Source organism: Protopterus annectens, chromosome 7.part0, assembly GCF_019279795.1.
Source record: "Protopterus annectens isolate FY-2018-M chromosome 7.part0, PAN1.0, whole genome shotgun sequence".
Classification (NCBI taxonomy): domain Eukaryota; kingdom Metazoa; phylum Chordata; order Ceratodontiformes; family Protopteridae; genus Protopterus; species Protopterus annectens.
Genome location: NC_056739.1, coordinates 1,521,472,932 through 1,521,498,093, shown reverse-complemented (window position 1 = coordinate 1,521,498,093; position 25,162 = coordinate 1,521,472,932).

The following is a 25,162-nucleotide window of genomic DNA, read 5'->3' as shown; positions in this document are numbered from 1 at the left end:
TGAGACCCCTACTGATGTAGATATCCTTCAAAAGGGTCTTACGGATACAGATACATGGTGCCAAAACCACGACCTCAAGCTAAATGCCAAAAAGTGCATTGTCATCCCCTTTGGGAAAAACCAAGTACCTATGAATTACAAGATAGATGGTAGACCACTTACCATGGAGAGTATGATAAGAGACCTAGGGACTCAGGTGGATAGTAACCTCTCCTTCGACAACCATATTGCTAAAGTGGATAAAAAATCCTTCTACATGACCCACCTTATCACAAAAGGGTTTGCATCTAGGAATAAGGAAGTTATTGTCCCCCCTTTACTCATCACTCATTACACCCATTATTGAATATAATGCCCCATTCGGGATGTAGCTAACAAGACATCTGCAACAACTGGGGAGGACACAAAAGTACCTCATAAAGAGGATAATGGGCCTCAAGCAGTTGCCCTATGCCATGAGGCTAAAAAAACTCAGACTGTACTCTGTCGCATACCGGCTACTCAGAGGTGATCTCTGCCTGACATACAAGGCTATGTCAAACCCCGAATTGCTAGAAATGCTCCACCTAAGGAAAACCCAATCCACCAGAGCTACACGCTCAAGGGACGTAAACCTGACATCAACAATAAACAGGACTTGTTGGAAGGACAGATTCGTGTCCCAGAGACTTCCCTTGCTCTGGAATAATGTCCCCATATATGTGAGGCAGAGCCCCTCATTAGTGCTCTTCAAGAGGAATCTTGATGAGTGGATGGGAAACAGGAAATTCACCCCGGGAATCACTTCGATGGCCCTGCTAGACAGGGGTGCAGGAAACTAAACCACTTGGGAGGGAAGCGTAAGCAAAAAATTTTTTTGGCTAGGCTCAATTATGCCCTAGGGTCAATAGCCTAGTACCTACCTATGAACCTATCCATCCCTGATAACTGTCATATTGATAACTCACCCCTTAGAGTTGACCCAGTAGTCAGTGACTTAGGGACATAGATAGTAATCTAGCCTTTGATCACATGTCTACAGTGGTGAGGAAATCATTCTATGTTGCTCAACTTATAAACAAAGGTATGGTATCTAAGTCCAAGGAAGTCATTGTTCCACTGTATTCTGCATTCATCAGACCTATCACTGAGTACAGTGCCCCCTTTGGTATGTAACTAACCAGGCATATCCAACAACTGGAATGTCCACTGAGGTTCCTCACTAAAAGAATACAGGGCATAAGTAATATCTCCCATGCAGACCACCTCAAGGCCCTATCCCTGTATTCTGTCTCCTACAGGCTTTTCAGGGGAGATCTATGCTTGGCATACAGGGCATTGTCAGACCCCACTCTGATGGACCTCTTGCATATTTACAAAACAAAAAGTACCAGAATTACCCATTCTAAAGACTTAAACCTTCTCTGTGATATAAATAGCACCTGCTGGAAAGGTAGGTGTGTATCCCAGAGATTACACCGTCTATGGAACAGGCTCCCCATCCATGTGAAGCAGAGTTCCTCCCTAATCCAATTCAAGTGCAACTTGGACAACTGGATGAGAAAATGGAAATGTATCCCTGGATTGGCACCTGTCTCTGATGCAAACAGGTAACCTGTAAATGGCTCATCTCCCAGGCCCATGCTTACTCTTATCAAGGGTATCAGAAGATTTGGGATGCATGGATAGGCTTAAAAAGGCCCTTGTGGTTGTTAGCCTAGTAAACGCCTATAAACCTATGAACCTAAAACTGTTAGGGGAAAAGGTGTAAATCAGAACTGAAAAGATATGTATCTTCCTTGTTCTTTGTCTGCCAACCAGAAAGCTGAGAGGAATGAAAAATGAGGGTTTTATTCAGAATGGGAGATAATGCAAGATTGGGGAAGGGGATGTATAAACTAATTTAAGTAAAATGATACTGTGGGCAGAAATGTATGTGACGTTGCTAAGGTGGATGTTAACTCTGGTCGTCCTGAATTCGTACCTGAATTTTTAATGCTGGGACGGTCCGTTTAAGGAAACTGAAGCAATGTGCTGTGTACTTCAGTACTAATAGGACTGAAGCAGTAGTCTACAGTAATGGTCATTTTTTGTGCAATGATAATATAGCCATTGTGCAAAATGTGATACTTGCAAAATGTGTTGCCTCTGACAGCCTGCCTATGTTTTAAGGGCTAGCTTAGCGGTTTAAAAGGCTCACCAAACTGCCTGGGAATATTTTGTTTCTCAAGGCTGTGACTGAGGAATTGGTCTCCAAAGAGGCACAGAAGTTCAAAATAGCAAAGAGAAAAAAATGATTTGTGGGTAGTTCATTTACTATGGCTATGCAGCACATGTGTGCTGTTCTCATTTTAAGCTGTCCTACTTAAGATGCTGTATCTTTTCCTGTGTCCCATAAGTTGTATAGCAAAATAGGGACATACTACATTTGGATTTAAATATGCATTTTATTTTGCTCATATCTCTTAGTGTACGATATAACCAAGAATTAAAAGTAACAACAATAGAGAAGACAGTGTGGAGCCAAAGTACCACCAAAAGCCTTGGAACAAACATACAGTGAAGTCTTACTGCTCTCAGTAATCCTGCCTCAGGTCTATATACTGTGCATGGCAGATTGTGGGCTGCACTGATTAGAACTCTGCCATAATTATGTCCTAATGTGTATGTGTGTATACATATGTATATATATATATATATATATATATATATATATATATATATGTGTGTATACACATTATATATATATATATATATATATATATATATATATATATATATATATATATATATATATTTATATATATATATATATATATATATATATATATATATACATATATATATATATATATATATATATATATATATATATATATATATATATATATATATATATATATAGATTAGTACTAGCACATTCTTCCTTATGGCTTTGTTTGTCAAGAACATACATGCAAGTGATAGTGAACAGCCTGTTTACAATATAGTTCTGAATGCAGGGAGTGTTAGTGACAAGAAGATTTCTAACATCAGTTATGTTTATGGCGATCATTTAAACTGAGCGAAGAACATGTAGGAGTTGTAACCATCTGCAGGAGTGCAATAAAAATGAAGTGCTAAGCTGTTGTATATTCATTTAAACAACAATAAAAGTATATACATATATATCTAAGGTTGAGGCTTATACATGTATAAAGCAGCTGAAGCTGATAATTGATGTACAGGCAAGATCATATATGGATGATGTAAGATCAGCTACATTATCAGATACTAAGAGCAACTGTCCCCTTTGTCCTGGCTCTGGACTTGTGAACACTGGAGAAGTTCAGATTCCTTATAGTCTTTATAAAGGGGGTTCTAAGGTTTCAGTTGGTAGGTTAATCTTAATTAACATCAAAATAAATCAAAATAAATAAAATTACAATAAAAACTTTTGCAAACATCAACATACTGACAGTGTGTGTTGTAACAATTTTAAACAGCTTTAAAAAATGTGATAGTAAGTATATCAAACATTCTTTAAACTTGCTAAAACCAATCATAATGACTGCCCCCTACGTTTACATGATCATTAATACCTGGTGGGCCAGCTGCACTTAATTTTAACTGCCACACTAGTTCTTTATACTGTTAATAATGTCGCTCCATGTGACCTCCACTTTCACTTTAAAGGGATTTATCAATAATAAAAATATAAACTTTTTAAAAGACTTGCAAGACTCTGAGTATCTACTTTTTTCTTTTTGATATCATATAAATGTCCCCTAATTCAGTTCCCTCAATCTCTTCGTAGTTTTTCAAACATAAAACTCTGGAATTGACATTCATTCACTACATAAACAACTTCTGTTGTGTCACAATCATAGCAACCAGAACATGAAATGCTTCTTTCAAAAATTCTGACACTAGCATATGGCGCAACATTTTGTCATTAATTTCCTCTTTATACACATGGAATTGTGCCTAGACTTTGCTTCAAGAATTTATTTAATTGTTCTACCTTTGCTATAAACTATACTGGGTACATTACCCAACTTGTTCTTAATATCATGATCAAAAGAAATCTTCCAAGCCTTCTTTATTATCTTCACTTATTTAAAAGTGCCAGTACTAAAGGGGAAAATCAGTGAAGAATCCTCCCCTCTGGTGACGGGAGGGTGCTTTAACTTTGTAATGGCACTAATATTCCAATTATGATTTACCACACATTATGTAATAGTTGTTGTGGGTAACCCCTGTCAGAAAACATAGAAATCAAATTGTCCATCTCAAGCATAAAACAATAGTCATCACTAATACGTCTTGAAATTCGCACCATCTGACTGTCTACAATATTAATTTTCTAGTGCATAGGATGGCCACTCTCAAAATGTAAAACAAAAAGTTAGAATAAGTCTCTTTAACATAAATTGTAGAAGAAAAGCATCTTGAATTGCAATTTTTACTTAAACTCACTTACTTAAATTCATCAAAGCTACTCTAGCAGAAAATGTCCCCTTTGTCCTGGCTCTTGACTAATGATCACTGAAGAAGAAGGTCAGATTCCTTATAATCATTATAAAGGAGTATCTGAGGTTTCATCTGGTAAAGGGACAGACATGATAACCACCAATGTTTCTTCCTCTTCTACCAGTAGCAGGTACTGTACATTTAATAGTGTACTACTGAATAAGAACAAGGCTTGCATTAACTGTGAAAGCAACACACACATACACACATGCATGCACATGCATGCACATACACACACACACACACACACACACATACACACACACACGTGTGTGTGTGTGTGTGTGTGTGTGTTTATGTATATGTATAGATAGACAGACAGACAAGATAGATAGATAGATAGATAGATAGATAGATAGATAGATAGATAGATAGATAGATAGATAGATTTTATTTATTTTATTTATTTGACATTTGTTGACCGGGTTAGTCTGGCTGGGCACATGACAATTTTCAGCAGAGACCCAAGGAGAAAAGCTCAAAAAAAGGTAGATAATATACAGTGAATTAAAAAGCAGTTACAAATATAGTACAACAGCATTCACATATAAACTCAACACATGCAATGTTACAATAAAAACAATCTGATACTGTATGATAACAGGCAAAAGGTAGTTGCATTCCTTCTAAGTTGCGAACTGCTGATTAAGGGCTCAGTGTCTGTTATTCTAAAAGTGTATTAGTTCTGGTTTAAGCACTTGGGCTTCAGGCCAGTTATTTTACATTAAGAAGGTTCGTGGTCTGCACTCTTGTGGGAGGAGAGACTGGACTCTGTCCTTCTGAGCTGGGAATTTCTGGTTAAAGGCTTATAGTGCCTGCATATTTCAACTGTTTCTTACTGAAATTGGTACACCTTGTTTGCTGTAGCATAGACTAGATCCAGACCTGCTGAATCTAGCTTTGTTTGTATGCTTGTTGTTTGCTTGTTATTTCCCTGAAACGCTAATACCACCTAAAACGCGGCTTTTCAGCGCTTCTGTGGATCCCTAGTGATATCTGCATTGCTTACTGTACTTATTTCCTTGTTTCACTTAAAAGAAAGTTACTGTTTGTCGTTTTTGCATTTAAGTTACCTGTAACACATTGCATTTAAGTTACCTGGCACTTGCTCACTAAACCAATTATAGAAGTCAGCACTAAAAAATTAAAAGCACTACACCCTCACAAACTCCCCTTGAGTACCTTGTTCCCCATTGGCCCTTTTTTTTCAATTATAAAGGAATTCCCAATACTATTCTGGCATGTCCAAAGGTCAGTTGTCAATCTCCTCTCCCGTCTAGCTGGTGAATCTGGGAATCTTGAGGCAATGTTACAACTGCCTCATGTACACAGACAACCCTCTCCTCCTCCCAACAAATTCCAACACATGTGAGAGATGCATCCATATAGCCAAACTGGAGGCTAAGCTCTCTCAACTCAGTACTGGCGTAACCAGTCAGGAGGAGAAGGAAACCACACTCACTACAATTCCAGTCTCACATAGACCTACCACAACAGCAAACCAAACACATAAACACACAAAAACATACTTGGAGGCTCTAAATAAAAATCTGCCTAAGCAGCAGAGACCTCCAAAGCAGACACCAAAGCAACAGCTACCCCAAAACAAAACACGTGCAACACATAGCTCACAAAGCCAGCGTGCTGAACAGTCACAGCCCTTAAGGCTAAACAACACACCTGATACACTTGTAATAGGTGACTATCGTCAGGCACACTGATGTCCCGCTCACCAGGCTGAACAAGGAGAAGGTCACTGTGAGCTGCCTGTCAGGCGCTAGGATCCGCCACATAACACAAGCACTCAGGTCACTCCAAGGCAAGTACAAATATGACTCAGTCATTGTCCATGCTGGTGTGAATGACCTGAGACGTACCCCCCTGGACTACATGAAAAGAGACATAGAGGAGCTCTCTGAGCATGTTGCCCAGGCCGGTATGACCCTGACCTTGAGTAGCATCTTACCCTCACCAAGAATGATGCCACAATATGAAGACAAGATGATCAATTTTAACAATTGGCTTAAGTATTGGTGTCATTCAAAGGGGATCCAATGCCTGTCAGCCTGGGATGACATGCTCAACAAGCCACGATGCTTCGCTAGGGACAGCTTGCACCTGTCACCCCTAGGCTTTTGGATATTGGCAAAGGCTCTTGCTACCCCCATAGTGCCTTTTTTAGGCAAGGCTCAAAAGACAAACCCACCTCCATAGGTATCACAAGGGATAAGAAACTAAGAGCAATGCTACTCAATGCCAGAAGTCTAAACCTCCAGATGCACGCACTCGAAACTCTCCTTAGCATGGAGAACATCGATATCTGTGCAGTAACAGAAACCTGGTTCAAGGCTCCTGAGAGCACCCCAGAACTACCAGGTTATACCTCATACCATGCTTTTCGGCCCCAAAACTTGGACCGAACCACAAAAGGAGGGGGAGTATCATGATTCGTCAAAGATACCCACACCTCCAGGTTGGTGGCACAGCACGAAGAATCAGAGACTATCCATGTGCAACTAACAGTGGGTAAAACTGCCTTCCAGTTTATAGCCTGCTACAGACTACCCTCCCAAACCCAGGAACCCCACTCGGCCTTCCTGAGAACACTGGAAAATATGAAGGTCTCTCCAAACACCATTATATTGGGCGACTTCAACTACCCAAACATAGACTGGGAAAATTACTCTAGCTCCAACACCCTAGCCTAAAGGTTCCTAGAATTTATAAACTCAAATGCTATGGAACAACTTGTTACCACTCCCACAAGAGGGGAAAACATACTGGACCTGATCATCACCAACATGGGGACTTTATGCTCCAGACCAGAAGTGTATCCCTCACTGGTAAGATCAGACCATAAACTAATCTCACTGGATATTCGCATCCCGACCCCACCTCCTGCCTAGAAAACCACAGTGAAAAACTTCTCTAAAGCAAATTTCACAGTCCTCAAAACTGAGATGGAACCCTTCAAAGCCCCTGGGCCTGTGGAAAATATGGCCCAGACCGCAGAATCCTTTATAAATGCATTCTATGAACACCTTCAGGAATGCATGGATCATGCAATCCCAAATAAAACCAAGACCCAATCCTCCAAAGGCAGATGTCCTGTCTGGTGGACCCCAGCCATAAACAAACTATACAATAGAAGGAGGAAGCTACTAAATGATAGAGCAAAATCCCAAAAAGGGAAGGCATCTCTGATCAGTATTAGCAAAAAACTACGGGCACTCATAAAATCGTCTAAGGCCAGCTTCGAGAGAAAAATTGCACAGGACACTAAGGATAATCACAGGGCTTTCTTTAGTTATGTTAGGAACCTGGGTGGGAATTCCCAGATATGCTCAGAATTAGTCCAAAATGACAAAAAATACACTGAACCCACAGACATTGCCAACATCCTAGCTGACAGGTTCAGCGCAAACTTCTCCCCCCCCCTCCCCAGCAAAAGGGCAAATATCTATTCCAGCAGAGTGCTGCCCCCCCCTGACATCTCAGACGCTCAGGTAAGAGCTGCCCTCTCCAAAGCAAAAAACACAGCATCAATGGGACCAGACGGTGTCCCGGGCTGCATCCTACATGAACTCCAAGAAGAGCTAAACCCAAACATAAAACTACTGTTCAATCTCAGCCTTACTACAGGATATGTACCCAAAGAGTGGCGTACAGCAACAGTGGTCCCTCTCCACAAAGGTGGTGCCTCAACGGATCCTAGAAACTATCGCCCCATAAGCCTGACTAGCTTGGTCTGCAAAGCTATGGAAAGGATCATCATTGACCTCATAAATAAAGATATTGGGGACCTACAGACACTGGATCCTACCCAGTTCAGTTTTGTTAAGGGCAAATCCTGCCTCTTAAACCTGGTTGATTTCTTTGAAACAGTCACCAAGGCCATTGATGAGGGGAAGGTGGTCCACACAGCCTACCTGGACCTCGCAAAAGCCTTCGATACAATACCCCACTCGGGCATTATAGATAAGCTCACCAGCTTAAATATAAACCCCTATGTCACTAGATGGGTTGCAAACTGGCTCAAGGACAGAACCCACATGGTTAGAATTGCTGGAGCCATGTCAGACTCCAAACCAGTTACAAGTGGCATCCCACAAGGCTCAGTCCTGGGACCTCTCTTGTTTGGTATATATTTCTGGGAGGTACAGGCCAACATGGAAGGACTGTGGCTGACCAAGTTCGCAGATGGCCGGAAACTGGGTGCCATAATTTACTCTCCAGTTGACACAAGCATCCTCCAAAAGGGCCTCATAGAAACAGACAACTGGTGCCAGAGCCATGGCCTCAAGCTAAACGCCAAAATGTGTATAGTCATCCCCTTTGGCAAAAACAAAGTGCCCACAAATTACCACATAGGTGGTAATCCATTAAGTACAGAAGAAGTAATTAGGGACCTGGGGAGCCAAGTTGATAGCAGTCTCTCATTTGACAACCACATGGCCAAAGTGGTAAGAAAAACATTTTATATGGCCCACCTAATCATGAAGAGATTCACATCTAGATCAGGAGAGGTCATCGTGCCTCTTTACTCATCCCTCATCAGGCCCATAATTGAGTACAATGCCCCTTTTGGGATGTACCTTACCAGACACCTGCAGCAACTGGAAAGACCTCAAAAGTACCTCACCAAGAGGATCAAAGGGCTCAAACAGATGCCATATGCTACCCGGTTAAAGAAACTCCAACTCTACTCAGTGGCATACTGCCTGTTTGGGGGCGATCTGTTCCTGACGTATAAAGTCATGTCCAACCTGGAATTAATGGACATGCTGCACCTCAGAAAATCCAAATCCCATCGAGCTACACGCTCGAGAGACTTGAACCTCAGCACTGAAATAAATAGGACATGCTGGAGGGACAGATTCATAACCCAGAAGCTCCCTTCACTCTGGAATAAAATCCCAGTCCAGGTTAGGCAGAGTCCCTCATTGACTCTCTTCAAGAGGAATCTTGATGAGTGGATGGGAGATCGTAGTTTTACCCCGGATATCACTTCTGTGTCACTGTTAGACAGAGGCACAGTATACTAACCTCGAAAAAGGGCATAGCAAAATTCATTTAAAATGGGTGGCGAAAGCCAAACACACTCTGGCTAGGCTTATAAATGCCCTAGGGCAGATAGCCTAGTATGAACCTATGAACCTATGAACTAAAATTTTAATTACCCAATCAATTACATTATTCATTTGTTTCATCTTCATACAATACTTAACTCTGTAAGTATTTCAGCTGGCAAACAGAGTAGACTTCTTTACATCTCATTTAATTCCAATAGAACCTCGCTGTTCTCTGTTTTGCAAACAATAATTACAAATGCATAATCAATAAAGCAACTGTCCCCTGGATTCACTAATCTTCCATGCAGGACTAATTTAGTTCTACACGGAAGTGGCAGCTTAGGAGGAGGACAGCAGCATGCCATGCATATTAATGAAGGCGCGCTGCCTGACCTCCTAATCCTACATGGAGCGTGAACGAGTCCAGGGGGCGTGTCTGAGAGCAGAGCTCTCAGAATAAACATGCCCCTGCAAAGTAGAACAGCAGAAACTGTAAATAAATAAGAGAGACCGCTCATAGGCTAGTATGAACCTATGAACCTATGAACAATGATTAGAGTACAATTCTTTACTAATAGAAGGCAAAATTCAACAGATGTAATGCATCCTTGTATACAAAGTGAACAGTTACAGTGATAGGATACAGCAGATTGTAGTAGGCATAGCAAGTGTCCTCCTATACATAGCCAGTGTACAGTTTATAAAAAAAGAAGATTTAGTTATTTATTTATTTGTTTATTTATTTATTTATTGACATTTGTTAACCGGCTTAGTCCAGCTGAGCCAGGGCCCATTTCAGTGGAAACCTGAGGAGAAAAGCTCCAGAAATAATACAAGTAAGTATGACATTTACAAAATATTAAAGTAGGGTCACAGAAATATAGTACAAGTCAAAAATGTGCTCACAGCAGTACAATGCATAGGGAAAATGGCAGTTAACAAGTACAATTTCCAAAATTTGAGAACAACAGTATATAACATAGGCCAAATAATTAAAAGGTTTAGAGACTATTACACAAAGGAGTACAATATGAATACAGTTTTAGTAAAACACTTACAAGACTGAGGAGGTTGTTGTACAGCCTATCCTGTGAAACAAGTTCAGGATGAGAGAAGGAGTAATTGTAGACAGGTAGAGGGAGAGAAGTGAGTGGAGGGGAGGTTAATATGAGAAGGGAAGGATAGAGGTTGATTACACTGGGTCAGTGCAACAGCAAGTCCAAGAGTGAAGTAGATAGTCTTTTAGTGTTTTTTTTAAGCACTTTGTGTTAGAAATTAGTCTTATATGTTAGGGCAGTTTATTCCAAACATTTGCAACAGAATAGTTATACAGGAGTTTGCCAATGGTTTTGTTGGGTTTGTAAATCTGAAGGAGATGTTGGTCTGAGCTGTGGAGTGTGTGGTTAGGAATATAGGGAGTAATAAGGCTAGACAGAGCTGGACAGGAGTGGGGTTTGTTAACTATGGAGTGGGTGAGGTGAAGTTGAGACAGAAGCAGTTGATGGTGAAATTTAAGCCACTGAAGGTTTTTTAGAGAAAGGCAGTTATGTGAGCGATATGGTAAATTGGCAGCAAATCTGGCAATTTTAATTATATGCAAGTTCGAGCTTAGTCAAGAGATTAGTTTGAAGGCTAGTGTGGATTAAGGCAGCATATAGAAGGGTGGGTAGAAGATATGCTTGTGCCAGAGAGAGAATTTGGATTCTTTTGTCAGAAACTTTGTATTTCTATACAACAGATTGAGTTTTTGGGAGTGTCTTTTAATGCAGTTTTCGATATGTTGATCAAATTTAAGTTGATTGTCAGTTATAAATCCTAATAACTTAGTGTGGGGTTCAGCCTTGATAGTTGAATTGTTAAGAGAGGTGACAGTGAAAATGGGTTTGAGGTGTTGGAGGAATTTAGGGAGGAACATCAGGAGTTTAGTTTGGTTGGGGTTAAGAAGGAGTTGATTAGAAGTTAGCCGTCTTTCAACTGAGTGGAAATATTCTTGGGTAAGTGTAAGAAGATTTGGTAGATTGTCAGAGGTGAAAATTATTGTACAGTCATCAGCGTATTGTATTAGGGAGGAGTAAGGACAGGCTTGATAGAGGTTGTTAGTGAATATGCTGACTAGAAGAGGTCCAAGGATGGAGCCTTAGGGAACCCTGGTATAGACTAGAAGGAAATGGAAGCAGGCAGATAGCCATTTCATAGACTGAAATCTATTAGTGAGGTAGCTAGAGAACCAGGTGAGAGTAGACTTAGAGAGATTAAGGTCGGATAGTTTGGATAGGAGTAGGCTGTGACAGACAGTGTCAAATGCTTTAGAAAGGTCAATAGACATGAGACTATTGTTGTCCTGAGATGAAGAGATACAGTGTGTAAAAGATACTAGTGCTGTGGCTGTACTGTGGTTAGAGCAAAAGCCATATTGAGTGGGAGTGTGGACATTTTCTTGTATTAGATGCACAAGGAGCTGTTTATGAATACATTTTTCAAGAATCTTTGAAAGGGGAGATAAAATAGCGATAGGTCTGTAATTAGAGTGGTCTGTGGAGTTGCTTCCTTTATGTAGAGGAATAACATATGATTTCTTCCAGATTTCAGGAACTATGTTTTCTTGGCTTGATCTATTGATAAGTATGGAAATGGGATATGCAGTAGTATTTGCTGTACGTTTAAGAAAAAGAGGAGGTAGATTATCCCTATAATTGCATTTTTTATTTAAATTACTAAATTGTAAACTGCTTTTTCATACTGAGGCTTGTATTTTCTCTTTGTGGGTGTTCTTTCTAAGTGAGGTTTATATGTTCTTCTCAGGTGGCATAATCTTGATAGAGGCCTGTTGTCTAGGCTGGTAGTTTTGTTTGAGTTTCCTGTGTTTCTGGCAGCCATTTCCTGCTGATTGTCTTTATTATTATTATTATTATTATTGAGAGTAACAAGGCCTTCTGACCTTCTGTAGTACAAGTGATTGGGTAATAGCAGGGGCTGAGTAGTAATCTGATCTTCCAACTCTTCCATTCTTACTGCTATACAAACCCTGTGTCTTATAAAGGTTCTGCTTGTATTGTCAGGCTCTGGATTGCACTGCATAAGTGGAAATTCCTTAAGAGTCAAAGAGCAGGATAAGTTATTTCTTACACTTATTTCACTGAACTGCACTTCTGAAACACTTATAATTGTGCTATACAGTTGATCTACTACATTTTGCACTGTTATAAAGCTTTTTTATTGTTTCACTGCATTTATGTACTGTTTTATACATTACTTAACTGCAAACTGCTTTTTCATACTGAGAGTTGTATTTTCTGTTTGTGAGTGCTCTATCCAAGCTTTTCTGTGCATTTTTGTCTGTTTACAGTTAAAAGCATTCTCGAGTCTGCCCCTTGATCTGTTTAAAACTTTCATATAGTGGCTACAGCTAGGAACTGTAATTTTTCCCACCCACCCTACCTAGTGTTGTGTGTTCTTATACTTGGTGGCTTTGCAGTTGCCCGCCCATACTGTATATTTGATCTGTGACACTCCTCCCAGTCTAGTGTCATTAGTTCACTCAAGCTAATAGAGAACATTTGTGAAGGCCAACCCACTCAGATTCTTAACGTTGAATTAACTTCTGTTCCAGCTTTCTCCATATACACTTTACTGGAAAAAAAAATTCTAAGCTTGCTTCCCCCCTTTCCTGTGGCAGGTCAGATACAGATTTGCTATGTCCAGGACTGTTTGTGAGCTCCTAAGCCCCCCCCCCACTTAACTGGGGTTAAACTATTCCTGGTGCCATAAAGTCTGTTCTTCAAAATTTCCCTTTCAACCAGCCAGCTTTTTAGTTTTAGCACTCATCTGTTTCTTTGATCTCAGCACTTGTTCAGAACTCATTGTAAGCACTAAATAAGTTACAAATTACTACAGCACTCAACTTTCCTCACTTGTCTAGAGGAAAACAGTTTTTAGTACTTAATAAATAAGCACATATTCAGGCATGTCTAAAGGTCAGCTTCCGGTGTTTTCTCCCGTCTACCTGATGAATCTGGGCATCTTGGGACAATGCAGCAATTGCCTCATGTACACAGACAACCCTCTCCTCCTACCACCCAACACTACGACCTGTGAGAGATGCACTTATATAGCCAAACTGGAAGCAAAGCTCTCTTCACCAAAGACTGGCCTAGACAGTCAAGAGGAGAAGGTAAACATTTGCACCGCACCACACTCATCACATAATCCCTCAAAACCTACACCACCAAAACACATACACAGAAGCACAAAACACACACCTACATTTGCGGAGGCTCTCAGTACAAATCTGCCCAAACAGCAGAGACCTCCAAAGCAGAAATGCAAGCAACCTCCACCCCTCAACACAACCCAAATGACACATAGCCCACATACTCAGTGTGCCACTCAACTACAGCCCATAAGGCATAACGTACCCAACACTCTAGTCATAGGTGACTCTATAGTCAGGCACACTGATGTTCCACTCACCAGGCTAAACAAAGAAAAAGTTACTGTCAGCTGCCTGTCAGGTGTCAGGATCTGCCACATAACGCATGCACTCAGGTCACGCCACAACAAGTACAAATATGACTCTGTCATTGTCCATGTTGGTGTGAATGACCTGAGACGTATCTCCCTGGACTACATGAAAAGAGACATGGAGGAGCTCTCCAATCTTGTAGCCCAGGCCGGTATGACCCTAGCCCTGAGTAGCATCCTGCCATCACCCAAAATGACACCACAGTATAAAGACAAAATGATTGACTTTAACAATTGGCTAAGCTTCTGGTGTCATTCTAAGGGAATCCAGTATCTGTCTGACTGGGATGACATGATCGACAGGCCACACTGCTTTGCCAGAGATGGCCTGCACCTGTCCCCCTTGGGATTCTGGATACTGGCAAAGGCTTTTCCCACCCCTATAGTGCCTTTTTTAGGCAAGGTTCAAATGACAAATTCACCACCGTAACAGGTACAAGCAAGCAAAATCTGAGGGTAATGCTACTCAATGCTAGAAGTCTAAACCACAAAATGCACTCACTCGAAGCACTCCTTAAAATGGAGAACATTGACATCTGTGCAGTGACAGAGACCTGGTTCAAAGCTCCAAAGAGCACCCCTGCATTACCAGGCTATAATTCATACCACACCTTTCGGCCACCAAACCTGGACCAAAACACTAAAGGTGGAGGCGTGTCCATATTCATTAAGGATATCCACACCTCCAAGCTAGTTGCTCAGCATAATGCATCCGAGATTATCCAAGTTCAACTAACTCTGGGCAAAACCGCAATCCAGATTGTAGCTTGCTACAGACCCCCCACCATACCCCAGGATTCCCACTCCTCTTTTCTTGATATACTGGAAATATTAAGGTACAACCCAACACTCTAATAATGGGTGATTTCAACTACCCTACCATTAAATGGGAAAACTACTCATGTACCAACTCTTTTGCTCAACGTTTTTGGAAATCATCAATTCCAATGCCTTGGATCAACTTATCCACACCCCCCACCAGGAGCAGCAATATCCTAGACCTGGTCATCACCAACATGGGTGACCGGTGTTCCACACCAGAGGTCAGCTCCTCATTGGTCAGATACGACCACAAGCTAATCACTCTAGACATCCACATCCCGCTCCCCCCCCCCCAATTAGGAAAACAACCGTAAAAAATTTCTCCAAAGCCAACTTCACGCTTCTTAAGACAGAAGTGGCAAACTTCACGGCACCCATGCAGATGGACAATAGAGGTACGACTGCTGAATCCTACACAAATGCACTTTATAAGCACTTACACGAGTGCATGGATCGTGCTATCCCTAACAGAACCAAGATGCTATCCTCCAAAAAAAGGAAGCCAATCTGGTGGTCTTCTGCCATAAACAAACTCTACAACAGAAGAAAGAAACTGTTGCAAAAAAGAGTAAAATGCCACGATTAGAGGAACTCCTTGCTCAGCCTCAGTAAGAAGTTGAGATCCCTCATAAAATCCTCCAACGCTAGTTATGAAAACAAAATTGCCACTGATTCTAAAGACAACTACAAAGCATTCTATAGCAATGTCAAAAATCTCAATGGCAACACTCAGATCTACTCTGAGTTACAGCACAATGACACTAAATATACAGAACCAACTGATATTGCCAACATCCTGGCAGATAGGTTCAGTGCTAACTTTACCCCCCTCTCACCCCCTAAAGGGCCCATCTTTGTACCGGAAGAATGCAAAGTTCCTGTAATCACGGCTACACAGGTAAAAACCTCACTCTCCAAAGCCAAGAACACAGCATCCATGGGACCTGACAACATCCCAGGCTGCCTTCTACATGAACTACAGAATGAACTGGCACCCCACCTAAGTACCATGTTCAATCATAGCCTCACCTCAGGCTTTGTGCCCATTGAATGGCATACCGTGACAGTTATCCCACTCCACAAAGGGGGGGCCACAACAGACCCCGGGAACTACTGCCCCATTAGCCTGACGAGCCTTGTCTGCAAGGCCATGGAATGTATCATTATGGAACTCATAAACAAAGACATTGGAGATCTCCAAACTCTGGACCCCACACAGTTTGGGTTTGTAAAAGGCAGATCATGTCTCCTAAGCCTGATAGACTTCTTTGAAGTAGTCACCAAAGCCATAGATGAGGGTAAGGTGTTTCACACGGCCTATCTAGATCTCGCCAAGGCGTTCAACACCATCCCCCACTCTGGAATTATAGATAAACTCACTAAACTATGTATAAACCCCTATGTCACAAGATGGGTTGCCAACTGGCTTACTGACAGAACTCACACTGTGAAAGTAGCAGACTCCAAATCAGACTTCAGACCAGTGACAAGTGGAGTGCCACAGGGTTCAGTCCTGGGTCCTCTCCTATTTGGTATCTACTTCTCTGAAGTACAGACTAACACAGAAGGTCATTGGCTAACTAAATTCGCAGATGACTGCAAACTAGGAGCCATAATTGAAACTCCTAATCATGTGGACATCCTACAAAAGGGCCTCACTGAGACAGATGCCTGGTGTCAAAGACATGGTCTCAAGCTCAATGCCAAAAAGTGCATTGTCATCCCCTTTGGTAAAAACTCTGTACCCATGAACTACCACACAGGCGGTAGTCTACTTAACACCGAAAGTGTGATAAGAGACCTTGGGACACAGGTGGACAGTAGTCTCTCCTTTGATAATCACATAGCCACAGTGGTCAGAAAATCCTTCTACATGGCACACCTCATCACAAAAGGTTTCTCATCCAGGAAAAAAAGAGGTCATTGTTCCCCTCTACTCATCACTCATTAAACCCATTATAGAGTACAACGCCCCTTTTGGTATGTACCTCACAAGACATCTACAACAACTGGAAAGGCCGCAAAAATACCTCACAAAGAGGATTACTGGCCTCAAACAGATGCCTTGCGCAGACCGTCTCAAAAAACTCCAGCTTTACTCCGTCGCATATCGCCTACTCAGAGACAATCTTTGCCTAACATACAAAGCTATGTCAAACCCAGAGCTGTTGGATATGCTCCACTTAAAGAAATCCCAATCCCTCCAAGCTACACACTCTAGGGACCTAAACCTTGTCACCACAATAAACAAAACATGCTGGAGGGATAGATTCCTGTCCTAGAGACTTCCCATACTCTGGAACAGACTACCTATCTATGTCAAACAGAGCTCCTCATTAGCACTCTTCAAGAAAAATCTTGATGATTGGATGGGTAATAGGAAATTCACCCCGGGGATCACTTCTGTGGTTCTGCTTGACAGGGGCACAGGAAAATAATTTTCTTGGGTGGCGAAAGCCAGGGTACCTTTTTGGCTAGGCTTGTATAGGCCCTAGGGCCAATAGCCTAGTACCTACCTATGAACCTAGAAGGGGAACATGGTTTGAGTTTACTGAGTACAGATATAATATAGGTAGTGGGGATGGGCTTAAGTGTAAAGGAGGTAGAGTGAGTGGATGGCAGGGAGAAATACAGGGGGTGGTATTTGTGTCTTTTTTAGTTAATTTCTGGATCGAGCTGATGAAGAAGGTGTTAAGAAGTGTGGCAGTTTGTAAGGACGTGCAGTTTGGGGAGGGATTTGGTGCAGAGAGGTTACCTGGGTGTAGCAGCTTGTGGACAGTTTTCCAGAATTTCTTGGGGTTAGAGTGGGTATTTATTGGCGAGTTTAGGTAAATTTTATTTTTTTGCCTAGGTTGATATGTTTTTTTGTAAGGTTTCATAGTTCTCTGTAGTGCTGAAAATTGTAAGGTTTTTGTGTTTACTCCAGTTTTTCCAGGCACTATCTCTCTGTTGCATGAGGGAGCGAGTGTCTTGAGTTATCCAAGGTGCAAAGTTCAATTTAATTCTAATTTTTTTGATGGGAGCTAGGGAGTTTAGCATGTTAAGAAAGATGCTAAACTCCCTAGCTCCCATCAGAAATATTAGAATTAAATTGAACTTTGCACCTTGAATAGGAGCTAGGGAGTTTAGCATGTTAAGAAAGATGCTATTGAATTGCAGAAAGTACAGTTGTGTACACTTACCATAAATGTAGATGTCCAAGTGTATTCATTGTTGCAGTCATCACTGGTGGGTTATCCCTGCTGTGGTAGCCTTTGGTCAGCCCAAATACCAGAGTCAATGTTGTTGTGCGCCGGCTGCTGTCATCTGTAGTCTGACATCAGGTCATCAGTGCTATAAAGCAAGGCAGCCAATGTCATTGCATCATTTTTTTCTTGCCCTAACCCATCAGAAGCTCAAAGGAAATGAGAGAAGTGGTTCTGGTGGCTAAAAGCCACCTTGGAAAGCTTATGTTAAATGGGGGATGGAGGGAGGAAAGCCAAGACTACAACAGTGAATACACTCGAACATCTACATTTATGGTAAGTGTACACAATTATACTATGTTCTTCGTGTTTCACTGTTGCAGTCATCACCTGTGGGAGGATTCCCAAAGCTGAAGAAAGGGGTGGAAGGATAGGTTGAGTCCTAGGCATGGGTCAGGAGGCCCTGCATAATTGCAGAGGCAAACCATGCCCTAGACTTAGAAAAGAGAGGACGGTGGTAATGTTTTGTAAAGGTATGGACAGAGGTTCAGGTGGCCGCTTTCAAGTTGTCCCTGGTGGGTACTCCACTGAGGAAGGCAGTGGAAGTGGAGGTTGCCTTAGTGGAGTGGGTATGGACAGACTTAGGGATGGGTTTCCCATGTAGTCTGTAGCAAAAAAGGATACAGTGTGAAATCCATTTGGAAATGGTTTGGAGATGGGCTTCTCCTCTGCCCCTGGGGCGAAGCTTACATGTCAGTTTTTCTTAATGGCTTAGTATGGTCCAGATTGTATCTGAGTTGTCTGTGTATGTCTAGTGAATGTAGAATGTTTCCCCCCTTGTTTTGAGGGTTGGGAAAGAAGGTGGGAAGGTGTATGGCCTGGTTAAGGGTCACATCAGATACCACCTTGGGCATAAAGGAGGGGTTAGTCCTTAGGGAGACTCTGTCTGCATGGAAAATGATGAAAGGCTCAACAGCCATAAGAGCTTGAAGTTCCGAGACCCTTCTGGCTGAGGTGATAGCTAGTAGGAAGGCAGTCTTCCACGAGAGGTATTTAGCGGCAGGTTTGAAAGGAGGTAAAGTTAGTTTTTCTAACACATAATTCAGGTCTCAGGGTGGCATGGGAGGCCTTCTGGGTGGCCTGATATGAGAAGCCCATCTGAGGAATTGCTTAATCAAAGGATGAGAGAAGAGGGGTGGGTCTGAACCATAACTGGCAGAAATGGCCGAGGCATGAATTTTAATAGAGGAGAAAGAGAGGCCACTATTGAGCAACTCTGCTAGGTAATCCAGGATGAGAGGGATGTAAGGTTGGGAGGTACTTCCCCCTTTGGATTGTTTCCAGGAGCAGAATATTTTCTATTTTCCTGTATATGATTTTCTTGTGCTGGGCCTTCTGGCCTCTGTGATGATGTCCAGGACCTGTCTGCTTAACAGGGACTCCTTGTTAGTTTTTAGTGTATAAGCCATGCTGAAAGACTGAGAGTCTGTAGGTCTGGGTGCAATACCCCCCCCCATCCTGGGTCAAGTGGTCTGACATCAGGGGAAGCAGCTTTGGGGGCTGTAAGGTCAGGCTGTGTAATAAGGGGTACCAATGCTGTCTGGGCCAATCTGTAGCAATGAGGATGACCTTTAGTCTCTCCTCTCTTATTTGATCAGAACCTTGGGAATAAGGGGCAGAGGAGGGTACACATACACAGAGAAGGAGTTCCAGGGGAAGGTCAAGGCATCCATCTTCCATGCTAGGAAGTGATACTCCCTGGTACAGAGCTTTTGCAGCTGGTGGTTGAGGTGCGAGGCAAAGAGATCCACTTCTGGAGTCCCCCACTCCTGAGTGATTTGCAGAAAGATTTCTCTGTGCAGCAGCCATTCATGGGGTTCCAGTAAGTTTCTGCTTACGTGGCCTGCCAGGGTGTTGTTGACCCCTGGTAGGTATTGGGCAATTAGGTGTAGCCCCATGGTGGCTGTAAGACAGAGACTCATGGCTAACCTGCACAGGGGTAAGACTGGGTGCCCCCCTGCTTGTTGATGTACCACATCACTGTGGTGTTGTCTGTTTTTATAAGGAGGACCTCTGGCCTGAGATGGGGTTGGAAGGAAGTCAGAGCATTTTGCACTGCCATAATTACTTTCTGACTGATGTGCAACTGAAGTTGCTGGGCATTCCAAAGGCCTTGGGTACACCTGCCTGCTAGGTGAGCACCCCAAGTAATGTCTGAGGCATCAGTGGTGATGGCCTGGCCAGAACGGCAGAGGATGAAGGGAAGACCCTTGTTCATGGCACAGTCCTCTGCCCACTAGAGAAATTTGGCCCTTATACATGGGATCAGAGGGAGTGTGGTCTCAAGGGACTAAGAGTGCAGACACCAAAGGTTCTTTAAGTACCACTGAATTTTCTCATGTAAAGCCTGGCGAGGGGGATAAGAAGGATGCAAGATGCCATGTATCCCAGGACTTGCAGGAACTTCCTCGCAGTGAGGTAACTTCTGGAAGCCAGCTGGGTGAAGTAGAGAGGCAGGAAACTTTGCTTTTCTGGGGATAGGAAGGCCATTTCAGATGCTGTGTATAGCACAGCTCCCAGGAAAATATTTTTTTTCTGGTGGGGTTTAGTTTAGATTTTTTCTCATTGATTGTGAACCCTAGGGAAGTTAGGAGAGATTTGACAAAGAGAAGATCCTGCAGCAACTTTTCATTGCACTCTGCCTGAATGAGGCAGTCATCCAGGTAAGGGTAAATCTGTATATTTCTCTATCTGCAGAATGCTATAGCCAGTGCCAAGCATTTGGTGAATACTCTGGGAGCAGTAGATAAGCCAAAGGGCAGTGTAGAGAACTGAAAGTGTTGATATCCTGCTCTGAAGCGCAGTCATTTTCTGCATGATTCCCTGATGGGGATGTGGTGGTAGGCATCTTTTTGGTCTAGTGTCACAAGCCAGGCATTTTTTGTTAGCATAGGCAGAAGCTGCTGCATAGTTAGCATTTTGAATCTGGGGACCACCAAGGTGGTGTTCAAGTTTGGATAGATCCAGGATGGGGCACCAAGTGCCCTCTTTTCTGGGAACAAGGAATAGTCTGGAGTAAAAACCTTTTCCTGTTTGATTTGGAGGGACAGGTTCTACTGCCCCCTGGGATATTAGAGTTTGGACCTGTTTCAATGCCTCTGCCCACTGGTTTGGGGGGAGGTCTGGGTACCCTCTTGGAATTGGGAGTTCGCTGAAAGAGAATCTGTATCCCTGAGAAATGATTTTTAAGACCCATTGGTCCTTGGTTAAAGAAACCTAATTGTCTTTGAAGAGGGTGAGCCTTCCTCCTAGTTTTTGATGAGTGAAGGGAGGGCAGACGGGGGGGGGGGGGTCATTGTGAGTGCTTGCCATAAAAGCTTAGCTTAGAACTCCCTGCCTTAGAGACAGAAGTGGGCCATTGTTTGCTTCTTTGCTGGCCCTGGAATAGAGGCCTGGTTGGCCTGTCCCTGCGGGGCTTATCTTGGCCCTGTCTGCTAGGTGCAGGGAAGGCCCAATGCTTAGAAGGAAGGTTCCAGCTGAATCTGGGAGGTTGAACATGAAAGAAATCTTTTACTGTTTGCATAGATTTTGCTTTGTCTTCCATCTTTTTAAACACTTATTCTGCTTTTTCCCCAAACAGGCGCTCCTTATCTAGGGGTGTATCAATAAGTTTAGACGTGACATGATCAGAGAGAGGTTGTTCATTCAGCCATGTATGTCTCTTAATAACAGATTGTTTCACTGCTGCCCTGCTAGAGGCTTCTAGGGCATCATATCCACATTGTAATGAGTGTTTGGCCACTTGATAAGCAGAGTGTATTAATTCTGCCAGCTCTTTTGAGTTGGCACAGTCACGAGAGGTAGCAATCTTCTGTTTTAATTGTTCCAAAGTGTGTTGTTGATATTTTAACATATGGAACAGACAATTGAGTGCTCTGATAGCTAAGGTTGCAGAGGTGTATACTTTCTTACCCCATCTGTCCAGAGCATTGGAGTCTTTATCAGAAGAAGAGGATTCTTGGCAGAACTAGTCTTAGCTCCTTTGGGTCCCTGTGTAATGACCTCAGGATCTGCAGCAGGATTTCTGTACAGGTATTTGTGAGAATCCAGTACTCCGTAGTACCTTTCAGGGTTACTTGGAGAAGGAGGCAGGGCATCAGGGGCTAAGCTGGATTCATAGAAAACCTCATCCACCACTTCCAAAATTGGTGGGATGGCCAGGGGTCTGTGCTGGGGCAGGTCCAGAAACTTTCTAAGTCTTTTATTAGACTGTGGGAAGTCTTGAGATTCCAGATGAAAATGTTCCCTGAGGGAGTGAAGGGTTTCCCCAAATGTGAGGTCCTCTGGAGGGGAGACAGAAAGGATGGACTCCTCTGCATCTGAATCCTGATAAACAGCTAAGGGATGTTGTTCCTCTTCAAAAGCAGAATAATCAGATTCCTCAGACTCTTGGTCTGTCATAATTTCTGGAGAAGGATGCCTTTTCCTTTTAGGAGTGGGGGCCTGAGTATCTCGGATAAGGGAGATGAGATTCTCTGCCATTTTAAGCATTTGAGCTTGGGGTGGGGGAGCATAGCAAGATGGTGGCTAGAAGCAGATTTCCTAGGAGTGGCCTGGCTTCCAGGCCTGAGAGAATCAGTCAGTCTCTGAGAAGCGGTAGTCGGATGCAAATACGTTGTTTTTTGTCTAGATTGGGTAGTGTGAAAGGCCTCCTCAGAAGCCAGTGCCTGTGTCTCGGCTCCAGATCCAGCTGAGACAGAGACAGCCAAACACTTGGAAGAGGAAGTAGATTTCTGTGATATACGGGATTCTGAAAGGGTCTCGGCAGAGGCCTGCGTAGATAGCGAGTCGGGCATCAGGGGCTGCGAAAGCACCTCACTGAATTCCGGAGAACTGGCAACTTGCTTAGTGGTAGCATCACCTGAAGTCTTAGCCTTGTGTGGCCTGTCTCTATCTTTATCTCCACTTTTTTTGGAATATCCACAGATTGTTGGCTGATGGACGCCATATCGGAATTCGAAGTTGGAACACAAAAATAATTGTATACAAAAAGAGCTTTACGGCGAATGGTTCTTGCATTAAAGACGGCACAGAACCGGCAATGAGGGACTTCATGGTCTAGGCCTAAACAAGTGATGCAGTAAGAATGAAAGTCTCAGTGTGGGATCTGCTTTCCACAGGCGAGACAATTGTTACCTTTTTCAGACATCGGTTAGTGCAACAGAAAAGGGTCCCCAATGGGGTACTTAGCTTTAGATGTTTTCTGCTGAAATTCAACTTCTGGTAATGACTGACCAGCACTCATGTGAACTGCTTCTGCTATGGGCTCCATGGCAAGAAAGACTGGTGTAATGATGTTGGCTGCCTTGCTTTATAGCACTGATGACCTGACATCAGACTACAGGCAACAGCAGCCGGCACACAAAAACATTGACTCTGGTATTCGGGTCTGACCGGGGGCTACCACAGCAAGGATAACACAGAGGTGATGACTGCAACAGTGAAACCCCAAGAACATCAGCATTTTCAAGAGGGAGATTGTGAAGGAAGGACCAGTTAATATTGGAGAGTATTTGATTAAAGGTGTCAGGGTTGTAATTAGACAGTTTGTGACAGTCATTGTAGAGATAGGATTTGGCCCCCTGGAGGGAGTATCATTGGACAGAGGTAGGAAGGTGATCACTTAGGGAGTCAGGTAGAGTGGAGAGATTATGGTGGAGGTTAGAGTGAGGGGTAAGGATACAGTCAAGAGTAGTGCTAGTATTAGAGTGTAAATTTAGGCAGGTAGGGGTAGTGATAAGTTGGAACAACCAAAAAAGGTTAAGACTGGCATCTGGGAAGTCAGAGGACAGAGAATTCCAGTCAATGTTAACATCTCCTAGTATTATGGTTTCATAGGAGATTGTATTAGAGACCCAGGAGAGAAAATGTTCAAGGATAGGGATGTTGTTTCCTAGGGGTATATAGATAGTAGCTATGGCTATCTTTTTATGATTCTTCAATTTGCAGTTTAGTATAAAACATCACCTGGGTGAAAGTTGGGTAGGAAGAAGGTTAGTGGATTGAGGGTGAGGTGGTCTGAATACAGTAGTGCTACACCTCCACCTTTTTTCACGGGTTTATCTTGGTGAAAGATATTATAGCTAGGGGGTAATATTTCATTATCAGATATATGGGGTTTTAGTCATGTTTCAGAGATAGTGAGGATGTCAGGGGACTGGAGAGATATCCAGGCATGTAGTTTGGAGGTTTGCTTTAGTATAATTTGAATGTTGAGGGAGAATATAGTAAGGTTTCTGGCAGAAGAGAAAGTAAAACTCAGAGAGGTGGGGTTTGGAAGGGAGGGGGTTCTGGGTTGGGTAAAAAGTGAGGGGTTGGAAACTGGGCCTGGATTAGAGTATACATCTCCTGATAGTAGCAGATTTAGAACAGAAGTTTTGGACATGAGTGGAAAATGTTAAAATAGAGACATTTAGATTTTATTTTGGGTGGGAGAGGGTTTTAAGGGAATAATTTTATTTTAAGTAGGCGAATACTCTTTTAACAGAAAAGAGCTGGGGTGATGGGAAATGAGTAAGCTGTTGAGAGATGAGTTTGATGATAGGAAAGTACAGGGTAAGGGTGATGTAAGTTAGAATGTGATGATAGGAGGTAAAGCTAGAGAAAATAAGGAGAGTTGCAGAGAAGAGGGGATGTATCATGGTGTAAAGCAGTGTGACGGCAGACAGATATCAGTTATCAGAGGTGTATGATGACACTGGGAAGAGGTTAACAGGAATGACGAGATAAGGTATTTATGAGGTGGGTGGGGCTGAGATGTGGGTGCTAGTATAGACGAGGAAGACAGACTGGATATGAGGGTTTAAGAGGAAATATGGTGTGGCAGAAGGGAGTGGAAAGGATGCCTAGAGTGTAAATCTAAAGTAACTGGGGGGGGGTGGGAATGGGGGTAGGGGAGTGGAGTGAGCCCGAGCATACTGAGGGTGAATGGAGTGGGTTGGACTGACTGACAGTTGACAGCAAGAGAAAAAGAATTAGCAGAGCTGCAGGTTGTGTTTCAAACTAAAAAGT